Genomic DNA, 14935 nt, shown 5'->3' with positions numbered 1-14935 from the left:
ATACCGCCTGACAATTGCATTCAAGTTTAAACTCTGAGTACTATGAAGAGTAAAGGTTTACACCACATTTCACATGTAAAACCATTTATTGACAGATAATCTGCCTTTTAACTTTGTCTTTGTCATAAAACTTTTCACTTCACATTTCTAGTATGCTTTGTCAGATTTAGAATCTGTTAACATGTAACAATGTTTGAAGTGAAATATCCAGTCAAGAACCAAGAGAAATTATTTAAACAGAAATGACGAATGCATTGTTATAGTAAACAGACGTCACAGTGTTATTGTGTGTGTACATTCTTGCTTGTTTGTTGCACGATTACGTAATGAATATACGGCTTACATACTTAGAACATATACCAGCACTGCTAATGAAATTTTCATGCAACATTTTGGTTTGCTTGAGAGTGGATTCAGGATTTGAGGTGCTTTCTGTGAAATGCCAGATGACACAGTGGTTAGTTTATGTGACAGCTACACGATTTTATCACGACGCTGCTAATGCGTGACAATTTACAATGTTGCTTTTGCAGTGTATCTGTTTTATATCTGCACAGTTTTCTGAATTCTTCTGGAAAGTAAAACATGTTTTAGTAGTAACTTTTGTGGCACAGCAACAATGAGATTGTCTTTTCCGTAGCACAACAATACGTCACAGCACAGTACGTTCTTCACCACAACAATAAGCGTAATAACTAAGATATCTATACGCAAAGCATTTCACTTTCGTTTATCATGAGGTAAGTACATTGTCTTCTGCAGAACCTAGCTTTCGGAGGACGATAACTACGACACTTCCACAGAGATTATCTTACAGCAAGACGCATATTTAGCGCTACAGGACACGTATTTGAGTGATTAATTTTGTACTTAAAACATTTATTTTTAAAGATTTTTTAATTACAAAGAAAGTTTTCCGTGATACATTTCATTCCATTGCTGTAATTTGTAACACCTGAGGGCATAATTACATTTATCCTCAGGGGGGTACACGCTTACTTTGTGTACCATGTGTGTGGCAACCACAAGGAACCCTAGCTAATATGGTATTTGCTTATACAACTTTACACGTCGGTACCATATTTCTCTAACACAGAATTACACAGCTATCTGATTATTTGACAGAGAAACAAACATTCTTTTTACTACATCAGTGACAGATGTTTACGCAATTACAGTTGGATAACTTCACACTTATGAAACTGTATTTTGTCTGTACTTTGTGAAATGTTCATATTTTTTCGGATTCATTGTGATACTATGAGAGCTTTGAGATATTTGGTATGGGATCATGATTTTAAAGTACGTTTGAGGTAGATGACACTATTGAAATGAGCAGAGAATTTTTTTTACGTTTTAAAATTATTGGAGGAAGTTACGACGATTTTAAGATTTGACTGAAGTGTTATGATGTTATTATTACGACGACGATGTGTACTATGCTGTTGAGGTATGTTTATGATAAATAAGCTGATGCTATATGAGGAATCTGATTATGCTATGTAGCTATTATGATGAAATATTGAAGACGTGTTGATGAATATGAATATGTATATGTGTAATAAGGTAAGGAATAAGGAGTAGGGGTTAGGGACTCTGATTTATGAAAAGGTTGTTGGAAACCAAGAATCGTACTTTAAGAGTTATGAAATGTGTGTGTATATGCATGAATGTATCACAATGCCACTGAAAATTATTTTGGACACTGTTATATTTATAGGGTTTTGTTTCTACAGATTTGCAACGCTAATTCTTGACCTGTGAAATATTTTTATATGAGACTACCACGGTAGCAGAATCTCCTGTCGTAAATATTTCCGTACGAAAGTTAAGTGACCACCTGCGCGTAATGCGTCGTGGGCACCCAGCTGTGTCAGACGCCTGGAGAAAAAGCCATTATTGCGAGCCCTTTTCAGCGGCTCAGGTAGCACAAAAAAAAAGGGGATGCCATTATCCTTGGAAATATTCTTAATCTGCAAACCTGATAATGACAAGTGTCTTTCTACGAGAATTGAGAGCTACTGACTTACGAAATGCCACATAGCTATTGAATGATGTTTTTATGCTTTGGTTTGCGTAATTGCTTATTTCATTTGATATCTGGTTTCCAGCTGTGTTGCAGCATTGCTTTTATAAAATGAAATGCATTTGCTAATGTGAACACTTTCTGTCAACAGATCTATTAAATAATTATTTTATGATCCACATTCTTTAAAAAAGGAGCACTTGGACAGGAAAGAACAATAAGAAGGAACTAGTAACTGCATTCATAATTTTCTTTTCAAGTAATTGGTAACTTTTTGGTAGAATAGCTTCTTGTGGTGCACCACTTTAATTACATAGACATTAAGATGTGAATATACGTTTCCCTTATCTGCATTGTTGTTTAGTGTAATATTTTTTCTGCTTGCGCTATGTCATGTTTAGGTATAAGTTGCTGCTGTTTGCCAGGCATAGTGTTATTGAATTTGACTTTTGCTCATTTATGCTGCTAGCTTTGCCAATTTGCATTTTTTTGCATTGCTGTTTGTGTTGATTTGTTATGTGATGCTGCATTGCCTCGTCCCTTAGTTTAGCATCTGAGCTCAGTAGATTTAAGTTAGCTTAAGAGGGGGTAGACTATATAAGAGAATGAGTTGCGATGAATTGGAAGAAATGCATTGAGAATTAATACGAAAAAAGTACATAAAACAGGTTTAGGTAGGATTTTCTTGGAAATAAATGTTGAGGTAAGAAATGTGTGAACATATAAATACAGAAAGCATGCTTAGATAGAATTTTTTTTGGTGGAAACAGAGGATGAAATAAGAGGAAAGATATATGAAGTTTTGGGTTGGACTGCAGTACCAAATGTTACACTGAAAACGAACCCTGTCCTTTCCTATTGGTGTTATCCCACTATGTGTTTGTGTACCCTTGAGTATTTGTTTTCTTCCTGTCTCTGTGTACTGTTTCATAGAATTTTTTTTCTCTTCTAATACTAAGCTATATTCACTATGAGGAGGAATACTGTTATCCTCAAATATAAGTTGCATTAATAATATGTTATTTTCTTTGTAAAGTTGTTTACAATTCTGTTCTGTTTCAATGTTCATGTGTGAAATTAATGTTTCGAAAACTATTCTCATTATTTTATGTATGTACTTATGTCACTATTTTTGTAACACTGATGTATATGTTTATTTCTATTCTTTTGTAAAGCCTGTACTACAAATGTTATCTGTATTATTATGTTCTTTAATGATGTATTTTGTACCTTTGTAATTGTATTTTCATATTGTAAATTTATAATTGTACAGACACCAGTTCTTCCAATTAAGTTACATTTCACTGCACACGTTTCTGTTGGTCATAGTATATGGACAATATGTGAGAAGTAGGGATTGTTAGTGTTTGCACGTGTGTTAATAATTCAGCAAGGGACTGGATAACAGCATTGCTGGTTCTAAGGACAATTTCAAAAACTTTGTGAGTGCACAAGTGGTGGTTTATGGACTTGCTATATTATCCGCAAGACTCTTCAACGGTGATTGTGCACCTGCACAGTCACAACAGATGGCTGCTGGCTATCTCTCCAAGGACTACAGTGGGTCTACATCTTTGATGATCCATCAATACCATTATTTCTACAAGGACTGCAGTGGGTCTGCACCTCTGGTGGCCCACCAATACCGTAATCTCTACCAGGACTACAGTGGGTCTGCTCTGTGATGACCTACCTACCAATATTCTTCCAAACTTCGAATGACTCTGCTGTGGGTTTGCTCTGTTGTGGCCCATTACCTGTCAGCATGTCAAGAGTCAGCACTGTCTTTCCGTTGGAAGGACAACACTACTTCTTCAAGACTGCATGGAAATCCACTACTTCTGTGTGCAATTTCTTTTACTAATGAGACTTTGTGAAAAAAAACCTGTGATTACCGTAATGAATGATCAGGACTGTCTTTATAAACTGTGAGAAAATTTTAGCTTTTGACCAGCATTATATAAATAAGTGTGTGCATTTGATATCTTTGTTATTGTAATTATGAAAAATTTTTTCAAATCATTATTGGCCACTGCCCAAAAATATTTTGTAAAATTTTTTGTGGGGAGCATGGGGGCTATGTAAGTAGGCTGTTTATGTTTTCTCTATGTAAGTAGGCTGTTTATGTTTTCTCTATGTAAGTAGGCTGTTTATGTTTTCTTATTGGCAATGTTACGTAGCGCTCAATATGAAAATCACTGGCTGTGCTGTGTGCAGTCTGTGGCTGCTTTGCATTGTTGTCTGCCATTGTAGTGTTGGGCAGCAGCAGCTGGCTGTGAACAGCGCGTAGCGTTGCGCAGTTGGAGGTGAGCCGCCAGCAGTGGTGGATGTGGGGAGAGAGATGGCGGAGTTTTGAAATTTGTCATGAACTGCTATATTTATATATGATGATATCAAGGTAAATACATTGTTTGTTCTCTATTAATATCTTTCATTTGCTAACTATCCCTATCAGTAGTTAGTGCCTTCCATAGTTTGACTCTTTTATTTAGCTGGCAGTAGTGGCGCTCGCTGTATTGCAGTAGCTTGAGCAGCGAAGATTTTTGTGAGGTAAGTGATTTGTGAAAGGTATAGTTTAATGTTAGTCAGGGCCATTCTTTTGTAGGGAATTTTGAAAGTCAGATTGCGTTGCGCTAACAAAATATTGTGTGTCAGTTTAAGCACAGTCATGTATAATTGTTAAAAAGGGGACGTTTCATAAGGAAGCTACAATATTTAGGCCATGTTATTAGGGGAGTAAATTACAAAATATTGCAAATAATACTAGAAGGGAAAATTTGTGGGAAGAGAACGAGGGGTAGAAGACGGACATCCTGGATTGACAATTTAAAAAATTGGTACAACTGTTCAACGTCAGAACTCCTTAGATCAGCCAAATCAAGATCAGAAATTGCCATGATGACAGCCAACCTTCTTAGAGGAGACGGCACATGAAGAAAGAAAGCATTGTGAGCATGTTAGCAGAGCATTATGTAGCCATTATTTTCACAGTTGTACGTGTACTGAACGTATCTGTTGCGTTACTTTGTGTACAGGTCTGTAGGCTGTGCTATATTTTATTTACGTAATTTACAATTAGTAAGCGTGTCTGCGAAGTGTTTTACATGCATGATTTTGACAATTTACGAAATTTTTTCGTATCTGCACATCAGGTTCACTGCATTATTTCGGTGATTTATGAGTAGTCTGCGGGTCTGTAGGCTATGTAGTGTGACCCTAAGCACGATAGAGGGAGTGTTCTGCAGCATTGTAATAAATAAACTATGGGAAATCCATCCTTAAATAAATAAAATACACTCCTTCCTCTCCAGCTGCTCAGCACAGGCTGAGTCGTTCTCCCACCATTTTCCCCAGACCGCCATGGTATGACAGCGGCCTCTGGTGGCAGTACTGTGTACTGAGTCAGTTGGAATCTGGACCTCATAGTGAACACACTGTACGGAGCTACTGCCTATGACAACTCAAATTGTTTAAATAAAGACAGCATGGAAAAAAAGTCTTATGTCCAACCTATCCAGCAGCCCAGCACAGGTTGAGTCCTTTTCACGCTATTTGAGGGAAGGGGTGGCGGTCGGATGACTTATGTTAGTGGATGTAGCCCAAGTGACCTTTTTTCCAGCCATTTTCTTAGGTTAATGTAGGTAGCTATTTTTTACCCACCAGAATTTGAACTTCCCACCATTTTCGTGGGGGGGGGGGGTTGGGTAGAGGAGGGGGAGGGGAGGGAGTTAGGTTAGTGGAGGTAGCCCAGTTTACTTATTTACACACTAAAATTTGAACTTCCTGCCATGACGTCATTGCAATGTTGCCATTCTATCGCCACCATCTTGGATCCGCCATCTGGAATAAACATGGCAACAATGCAATATTGGGTGGTGGCAACTTTGTCCTACTACTTCTGTAACTTCCTTATGCATGGGATACTTGCATACTCTGGATCTTTCCATACTCTAGTTAAGCTTGCTTCTACAGCCTTGTATTTGCCTCTAGTTATTTCGTAATTTCTGTCAATCTCATATTTTAGACTTTTGTATTCTCTTTGGTCTCCTCGATTGCTGCGTTTTCCCATTTCATCAATTAAATTCAATTACTACTATGTTTTCCTGGTATTTCTAATATGTCTGCTTTTTTTTACCTGTATGATCCTGTGTTTCTTTCACAATTTCATCAATAAAAGCTACCATTCGCCTTCTATTGTATTCATTTCCTGTCTTTGAATCCAAAGTACTTTTTCTCCCCTCTGAATCTCTCAACAATTTATTCATGTCCCAACTCCTTAACGTCCTACCTTTCTTCAGTTGTAATGTGCGTTTTATAACCAATAAATCATGGCCAGGAAACACATATACCCCTTGGAATCTCTGAATATCTAACAGTGTAAAATTTCGTTTTGAAATCTGTCTTACGATTGTATCATCGTTCTGAATCCATCCAGTGCCCCCCATATCTCTTCCACGTATACAACTGTCTTTCATGATTCTTAAAGCAACTGTCAGCGATCATTAAACTATGATCTGTGCAAAATTCTACCCGGCAGCGTTATTTTTCACTCCGTTCCCCCCGTCCATGGTCTCTTACTAGTTTTCCTTCTCTTCCTTTTCGTACTATCGAATGCGACTCACAAAACACAATTAAATTTTCGTCCCCTTCAACTCTCTGAATCATCTTAAACGCATCATACATTCGTTCATTCTCTGCATAATGTGCGGAGCTAGTTGGCATATAACCTTGCAGAACTGTGGTGAGTACTGGCTTCGTGTCTACCTTTATTTTCTTTATTTATTAAACGTCTTCAGATTAGGGCCATCTGGCACTCTGTTACATCAGACAGGGTTTCACACGTACAGTAGCCTTTTCACAACCTAGTTACCTACGAAATAACAGTTTTGAGAATGAGAAATGGTATTTGAATGATTTGAGTGTCTATAGTGACAGCGTGACTAAATAATATTGACTGTAAGTTAATAAAGATAGTATTGCAGTACTTCTACTATTTCTGCAACCACCACTAATAATTATAATAATAATACTAATAACAATAATAATAACGAAAATAGTAATGACAATAAAGATAGTGGCAGTAATAAAATGAATTCATAGGTGTGCAGAATGATTTTTTTCCTGATATTATTTCTGGGAAAATAAATTTAAGGAGATTGCACTAGTTAAGAATACTGGGAAATGAGGAAGATCCGGCTGGAAAGAAAAATGTAAAAGGGTAACGAGTGAACACAGGGACGGTGGCAATCATTACTGTTGCTTCAGTAGATGTGCCATTCACTGCCTTCTGAGCTGGCCAGTGTGGCCGAGCGGTTCTAGGCGCTTCAGTCTTGAACCGCGCGACCGCTACGGTCGCAGGTTCGAATCCTGCCTCGGACATGGATGTGTGTGATGTCCTTAGGTTAGTTAGGTTTAAGTAGTTCTGAGTTCAAGGGGACTGATAACCTCAGAAGTTAAGTCCCATAGTGCTCAGAGCCATTTGAACTGCCTTCTGAAGCTGGAGATGTTATTCAGTTGCCTCATATAACGCGGATGGTTATTCTGGAGTCAAGAAAGTGGCTGAACGATTGAATGGTATAGAAACGATATTGCTGTGATGGGAACGGCAGTTTCTTCCATCTTGTTCAGATAAGAGTGCTAAGGTGGTGGAGAGACGTGGTGGACAGTAATCAGAATGAAATTTCAGTTCTACAACGGAGTGTGTACTGATCTGAAACTTCATGGCAGATTTAAATTGTGTGCCGGACCGAGACGCGAACTCGGGACGTCTGCCTTTCGCGGGCAAGTGCTTTACCAACTGTGCTACCCAAGCACGACTCACGACCCATCGTCACAGTTTTACACGACAGGCCATTAAAATTGCTACACCACGAAGATGACGTGCTACAGGCTCGATATTTAACCGACAGGAAGAAGATGCTGTGATACGCAAATGATTGGCTTTTCAGAGCATTCACACAATGTTGGCGCCAGTGCCGACACCTACAACGTGCTGACATGAGGAAAGTTTCCAACCGATTTCTCATATACAAACAGCAGTTGACCGGCGTTGCCTGGTGAAACGTTGTTGTGTAAGGAGGAGGAATAGGTACCATCACGTTTCCGACTTTGGTAAAGGTCGGATTGTAGCCTATCGCGACTGCGGTTTATTGTATCGCGACATTGCTGCTTGGGTTGGTCGAGATCCAATGACTTGGCAGAATATGGAATCGGTGGGTTCAGGACGGTGTTACGGAACGCCGTGCTGGATCCCAACGGCCTCGTATCACTAGCAGTCGAGATGACAGGCATCTTATCCGCATGGCTGTAACGGATCGTGCAGCCAGTTCTCGATCCCGGAATCAACAGATGGGGAGGTTTGCAAGACAACAACCATCTGCACGAACAGTTCGGCAACGTTTGCAGCAGCATGGACTATCAGCTCGGAGACCATGGCTACGGTTACCCTTGACGCTGTATCGCAGACACGAGCGCCTGCGATGGTGTACTCAGCGACGAATCTGGGTGCACGAATGGCAAAACGTCATTTTTTCGGATGAATCCAGGTTCTGTTTACAGCATCATGATGGTGGCATCCGTGTTTGGTGACATCGCGGTGAACACACATTGGAAGCGTGTATACCTCATTGCCATACTGGCGTATCACCCGGATTGATGGTATGGGGTGCCATTGGTTATACGTCTCGGTCATCTCCTATTCGCACTGACGGCACTTTGAACAGTGATCGTTACATTTCAAATGTGTTACGACCCCTGGCTCTACCCTTCATTTGATCCCTGCGAAACCCTACATTTCAACAGGATAATGCACGACCGCATGTTGCAGGTCCTGTACGGGCCTTTCTAGATACCGGAAATGTTCGACTGCTGCCCTGGGAAGCACATTCTCCAGATCTCTCACCAACTGAAAACGTCTGGTCAATGGTGGCCGAGCAACTGGCTCGTCACAATACGCCAGTCACTACTCTTGATGACCTGTGGTATCGTGCTGAAGCTTCATGGGCAGCTGTACCTGTACACGCCATCCAAGCTCTGTTTGACTCAATGCCCAGTCGTATCAAAGCCGTTATTACGGCCAGAGGTGGTTGTTCTGGGTACTGATTTCTCAGGACATATGCACTCAAATTGCGTGAAAATGTAATCACGTCTCTGTTGTAGTATAATATATTTGTCCAATGAATACTCGTTTATCATCTGCATTTCTTCTTGGTGTAACAGTTTTAATGGCCAGTAGTGTACTTCCGACTATATCTCGTGTCCTACCTTCTAAACTTCACAGAAGCTCGCCTCCGAACCCTGCATGACTAGCACTCCTGGAGGAAAGGGTATGCGGAGACGTGGCTTAGCCCAGGCTGTGGTAGGAGAGCTCCTGTGAAGATTGGAAGGTAGGAGACGAGATACTGCCGGAAGTAAAGCTGTGAGGATGGGTCATGAGTCACGCTTGAGTGGTTCAGTTGGTAGAGCACTTGCTGTGAAAGGCAGAGGTACCGATTTCGAGTCTCGGTCCGGCACACAGTTTTAATCTGCCAAGAAGTTTCATGATGGACACTGTCCATTGATAAGGTGGTAGAGAGGACAGAGAGTATGGAAATATCTGCGCTTGTCTGTATGTTGCCAGGATAGCTATGCACATGATGGTGAAATATGGTCAAAAAGTCAAACATCACAGGCATTCATAACCAGTTCCAGAAGCCCTATTTTGGCTACGATAATGCGTTAATTATGCTGTTCATAGCAGTTTCACAAAAAGTGCAATAAACTGAGGTACTACGAAAAACGTTTCAAAATGGCTCTGAGCACTATGGGATTTAACTTCTGAGGTCATCAGCCCCTAGAACTTAGAACTACTTAAACCTAACTAACCTAAGGACATCACACACATCCATGCCCGAGGCAGGATTCGAACCTGCGACCGCAGCGGTCGCCCGGTTCCAGAGTGTAGCGCCTAGAACCGCTCGGCCACCTCGGCCGGCAAAAACGTTTCACACTGAAATTCTAGATCACTTGTGTTTGCTGTCCACGTGTATGCGCGTCTTCATTTTGCAGTAATATCCTCTTAAGCTCTGCCCAAATATCATTCAACTTATCAGAACTACATTTTTCTGCATTTTGCGTCTGCTCTGCGCCGCGTTTGAGGGCGTCGTACGACGGACGTGGGTACTTCTGACACTGCTTCTCTATGGTACAGCTATATTATTTCTCATTCTTTCAACAGCTATAGCGCCAAAAATGCTATTTTTTCTCAACACTTGATCATCTGGAGTGCTCACTTCTGTCACTTTCGTTTCAGGGCAAGCCTTCGATATACAGTAGAGTCTCGATGGTTTGAGTCTCGATAGCTCGAGTTTCCAATCATCCGAGCCTCTTAAAAAAAGTAGCAACGATCTACTTTCTTTTTTTCACTGACATGATAACTAATGAAAAAATCATTGCAAAAGATAGATAGGGAGAGTACAGATCAGTGACAAAGCAGACAACAATGCAATCAACACCGACGATTAGCTCGCTGCCCTGTTGCACGAACATCTGTTGTCAGTACGGCACGAAATACCCAGACTGCTTCCGGCTGCTACCGATCAAAACTGGGGAGTTCATACGCTGCTGTAGTTCCCAGTACCTGTACTGTACCGTGTTGTGTGTCGTTTTGTTTGTTGGCTGTGTGTTCCATTGTACACCTTACAAAGATGAGAACTGTAACAAAAAAGAGGAAATTTGTGCCTTTGCGTCTAAAAGTAGAAGCACAAAGAGGACTTGACAAAGGAGAAATAAAAAAAAAACTTGCTCTCGAATATGGTGTCGGTGAAGTTACTGTTGGTGACTGGCGAAGAAACCGACTTAAATTGGAACAGTTTTCTTCACAGAAATCCCCACACGAATCTCTCAGCCGAAGAAATATACGGAAGTCGCACTTCGAAAAAACAAGTGAGGCATTGCTCATATGGTTTACCGAACAGAGACAGAAGGGTGCTCTGATTTCTGGCCCAGTCTTGTAAGAAAAAGCTTTGTTTTTCAGAAACCAGCTGCAGGAAGGTGATGACAATTTCGCCGCTAGTGTGGGCTGGCTTGACAAGTGGACGAAGAGGTATGGAGTGCGTCAACTAGACGTATGTGGAGAAAAACTCTCTGGTGACGCTCAGGCCGTTTCAAAATTTATCGTCGAGTTTAAAAAAAAATCATAACTGACGAAATTTTGTCTAATGAAGAAATATATGTGACGAAACTGGGCTAAATTTTAAAATGTTACCAGCGAGAACACTTGCTTCTTGTGAAGAAAAAGGTGCTCCTGAGTACAAAAGAAGCAAAGAGCGGCTCACAGTTATGGCAGCTTCAAATGCAACTGGAAACCACTAACTAAAACTAGTTGTGATTGGGAAGTCTGCCAAGCCAAGAGCATTCAAGAATGTATCCATTTCAGCTCTTCCGGTTGTCTATACACATCAGAATAACGCCAGGATAAGCCAGGAAATCTTCAAGAGCTGGTTTTTTAACTCATTTGTACCTGACTGCAAGATTTTTTTTTAAAGAAAGGGGACTACCATGCAAAGCAATTTTGCTCATGGATAATGCGTCCTCACATCCAAGTGCAGGAGAAATGCAGTGCGACGGTATCCGCGCATTGTTTTTCCCACGAAACCTGTCTCATTCAGCCCATGGATCAGGGCGTTCTGGAATGTCTAAAAAACAAAAAAAAAAAAAAAAAGGAATCGACGGCGATTGCTACAGTCAATCCTGCATTCCGAAGACAACGAAAGCATTGTAGGAGCTTTGAAGAAAGTGACTTTGAAGGACGTCGTGTACTGGATTAGCGAATCTTGTGTAACGTCCCCTTAGAAAAATTATTGAATTACTGTGCTGGTAAGCCCCTTACGTTATTTAAATTTCAAACAGCGGAGCAGAACTGAACGCACTCAGACATTTCGCTCTTTACTATTCTGATCGGCCGGCCGGAGGGGCCATGCGGTTCTAGGCGCTACAGTCTGGAACCGAGCGACCGCTCCGCTCGCAGGCTCGAATCCTGCCTCGGGCATGGATGTGTGTGATTTCCTTAGGTTAGTTAGGTTTAATTAGTTCTAAGTTCTAGGCGACTGATGACCTCAGAAGTTAAGTCGCATAGTGATCAGAGCCATTTGAACCAGCCACTAAACTGACACACAATATTTTTAGCGCAACGCAATCTGACTTTCAAAAATCCCTACAAAAGAATGGCCCTGACTAACATTAACCTATACCTTTTATGAATCACTTACCTCATAAAAATCTTCGTTACTCGAATTATTGCAATACAGCGAGCTCCAATACTGCCAGCTAAATAAAAAATTCTAACTACTGAAGGGACTAACTATTGATAGGCATAGTTAGCAAATGAAAGATTTTGATAAAGAACAAACAATGTATTTACCTTAATAGTGTTTAAAAGTCATTATATACACTCCTGGAAATTGAAATAAGAACACCGTGAATTCATTGTCCCAGGAAGGGGAAACTTTATTGACACATTCCTGGGGTCAGATACATCACATGATCACACTGACAGAACCACAGGCACATAGACACAGGCAACAGAGCATGCACAATGTCGGCACTAGTACAGTGTATATCCACCTTTAGCAGCAATGCAGGCTGCTATTCGCCCATGGAGACGATCGTAGAGATGCTGGATGTAGTCCTGTGGAACGGCTTGCCAAGCCATTTCCACCTGGCGTCTCAGTTGGACCAGCGTTCGTGCTGGACGTGCAGACCGCGTGAGACGACGCTTCATCCAGTCCCAAACATGCTCAATGGGGGACAGATCCGTAGATCTTGCTGGCCAGGGTAGTTGACTTACACCTTCTAGAGCACGTTGGGTGGCACGGGATACATGCGGACGTGCATTGTCCTGTTGGAACAGCAAGTTCCCTTGCCGGTCTAGGAATGGTAGAACGATGGGTTCGATGACGGTTTGGATGTACCGTGCACTATTCAGTGTCCCCTCGACGATCACCAGTGGTGTACGGCCAGTGTAGGAGATCGCTCCCCACACCAATATGCCGGGTGTTGGCCCTGTGTGCCTCGGTCGTATGCAGTCCTGATTGTGGCGCTCACCTGCACGGCGCCAAACACGCATACGACCATCATTGGCACCAAGGCAGAAGCGACTCTCATCGCTGAAGACGACACGTCTCCATTCGTCCCTCCATTCACGCCTGTCGCGACACCACTGGAGGCGGGCTGCACGATGTTGGGGCGTGAGCGGAAGACGGCCTAACGGTGTGCGGGACCGTAGCCCAGCTTCATGGAGACGGTTGCGAATGGTCCTCGCCGATACCCCAGGAGCAACAGTGCCCCTAATTTGCTGGGAAGTGGCGGTGCGGTCCCCTACGGCACTGCGTAGGATCCTACGGTCTTGGCGTGCATCCGTGCGTCGCTGCGGTCCGGTCCCAGGTCGACGGGCACGTGCACCTTCCACCGACCACTGGCGACAACATCGATGTACTGTGGAGACCTCACGCCCCACGTGTTGAGCAATTCGGCTGTACGTCCACCCGGCCTCCCGCATGCCCACTATACGCCCTCGCTCAAAGTCCGTCAACTGCACATACGGTTCACGTCCACGCTGTCGCGGCATGCTACCAGTGTTAAAGACTGCGATGGAGCTCCGTATGCCACGGCAAACTGGCTGACACTGACGGCGGCGGTGCACAAATGCTGCGCAGCTAGCGCCATTCGACGGCCAACACCGCGGTTCCTGGTGTGTCCGCTGTGCCGTGCGTGTGATCATTGCTTGTACAGCCCTCTCGCAGTGTCCGGAGCAAGTATGGTGGGTCTGACACACCGGTGTCAATGTGTTCTTATTTCCAGGAGTGTATATCACTTCGTGACATCCAGTCTTACAAATTTACTGTCTCTGATGGACACACGTGCAGATCATCCGTTCTCAAAACTCCGCCATCTCTCTCCTCACATCCACCACTGCTGGCGGCTCACCTCCAACTGCGCAACGCTACGTGCTGTTGACAGCCAAGTGCCCAACACTACAATAGCGAATATTCCAACGATGAAAACCAGCCACAGACTGCGCACAGCACAGTCGGTGATTTTCATATAGAGCGCTACATGGCGTTACCAACATAAAAACCTAAACAGCCTACTTACACTTGGAACGAAATAAAGTCAGACACAATTTCTAAGTCATGGAGAAACATTCTACAGGAAAGTATGCCAGACACAGAAACTGAAGATCTAGCAGATGAGGACGATCAACCATTGTTACTAAAATGTAGACTTTCACGGCCGGAAATATCATGTCCATTGTAATTATCCGGGCTGTTATGCCGTGGTCGGTTGATGAATTCTTTGTCGATTCCCAACGTTTCGTCTCCGACTGCGGGAGACATCTTCACGGGGGTCCGTAGCTCGATGGAAGGTCCAACACACCCCCAGTCAGTAGCGAGCCAGTGGGTGTGATGGACCTTCCATCGAGCTACGGACCCCCTTGAAGATGTCTCCCGCAGTCGGAGACGAAACGTTGGGAATTAACACAGAATTCATCAACCGAACACGGCATAACAGCCCGGATAATTATAATGGACACGATCAACCATTGCGTAATTTAATCAGAAGATTACCAGGGTGTGAAGAGGCAGAAGAAGTAGAAGTAGGCGAGTGGTTAAATTCGGACGAACAGTTGGAAGTGACAGACTCTTGTATAATTGACATGGTTGACATGGTTAACATTCCATCGCAGTGTGAGAGTGACGAGGATGACGAGGCAGAGGCTGCACCGATGATGAGTCACACCGATGGCTTCGCTGCTCTCGAAGCCGCCATATGCTACGTGGAACAACAGCCTGAGGCGACACCAAGTGAGCTACAGCTCCTGAGACGGTGGCGCGACATTGCCGCGAGGCAACGTTGCAGCTTCGCCAAACA

This window comes from Schistocerca piceifrons, chromosome 7 (assembly GCF_021461385.2).
Source record: "Schistocerca piceifrons isolate TAMUIC-IGC-003096 chromosome 7, iqSchPice1.1, whole genome shotgun sequence".
Lineage (NCBI taxonomy): Eukaryota > Metazoa > Arthropoda > Insecta > Orthoptera > Acrididae > Schistocerca > Schistocerca piceifrons.
The sequence above is the reverse complement of the archived record's forward strand: the minus strand, read 5'-3'. Positions refer to the sequence as shown.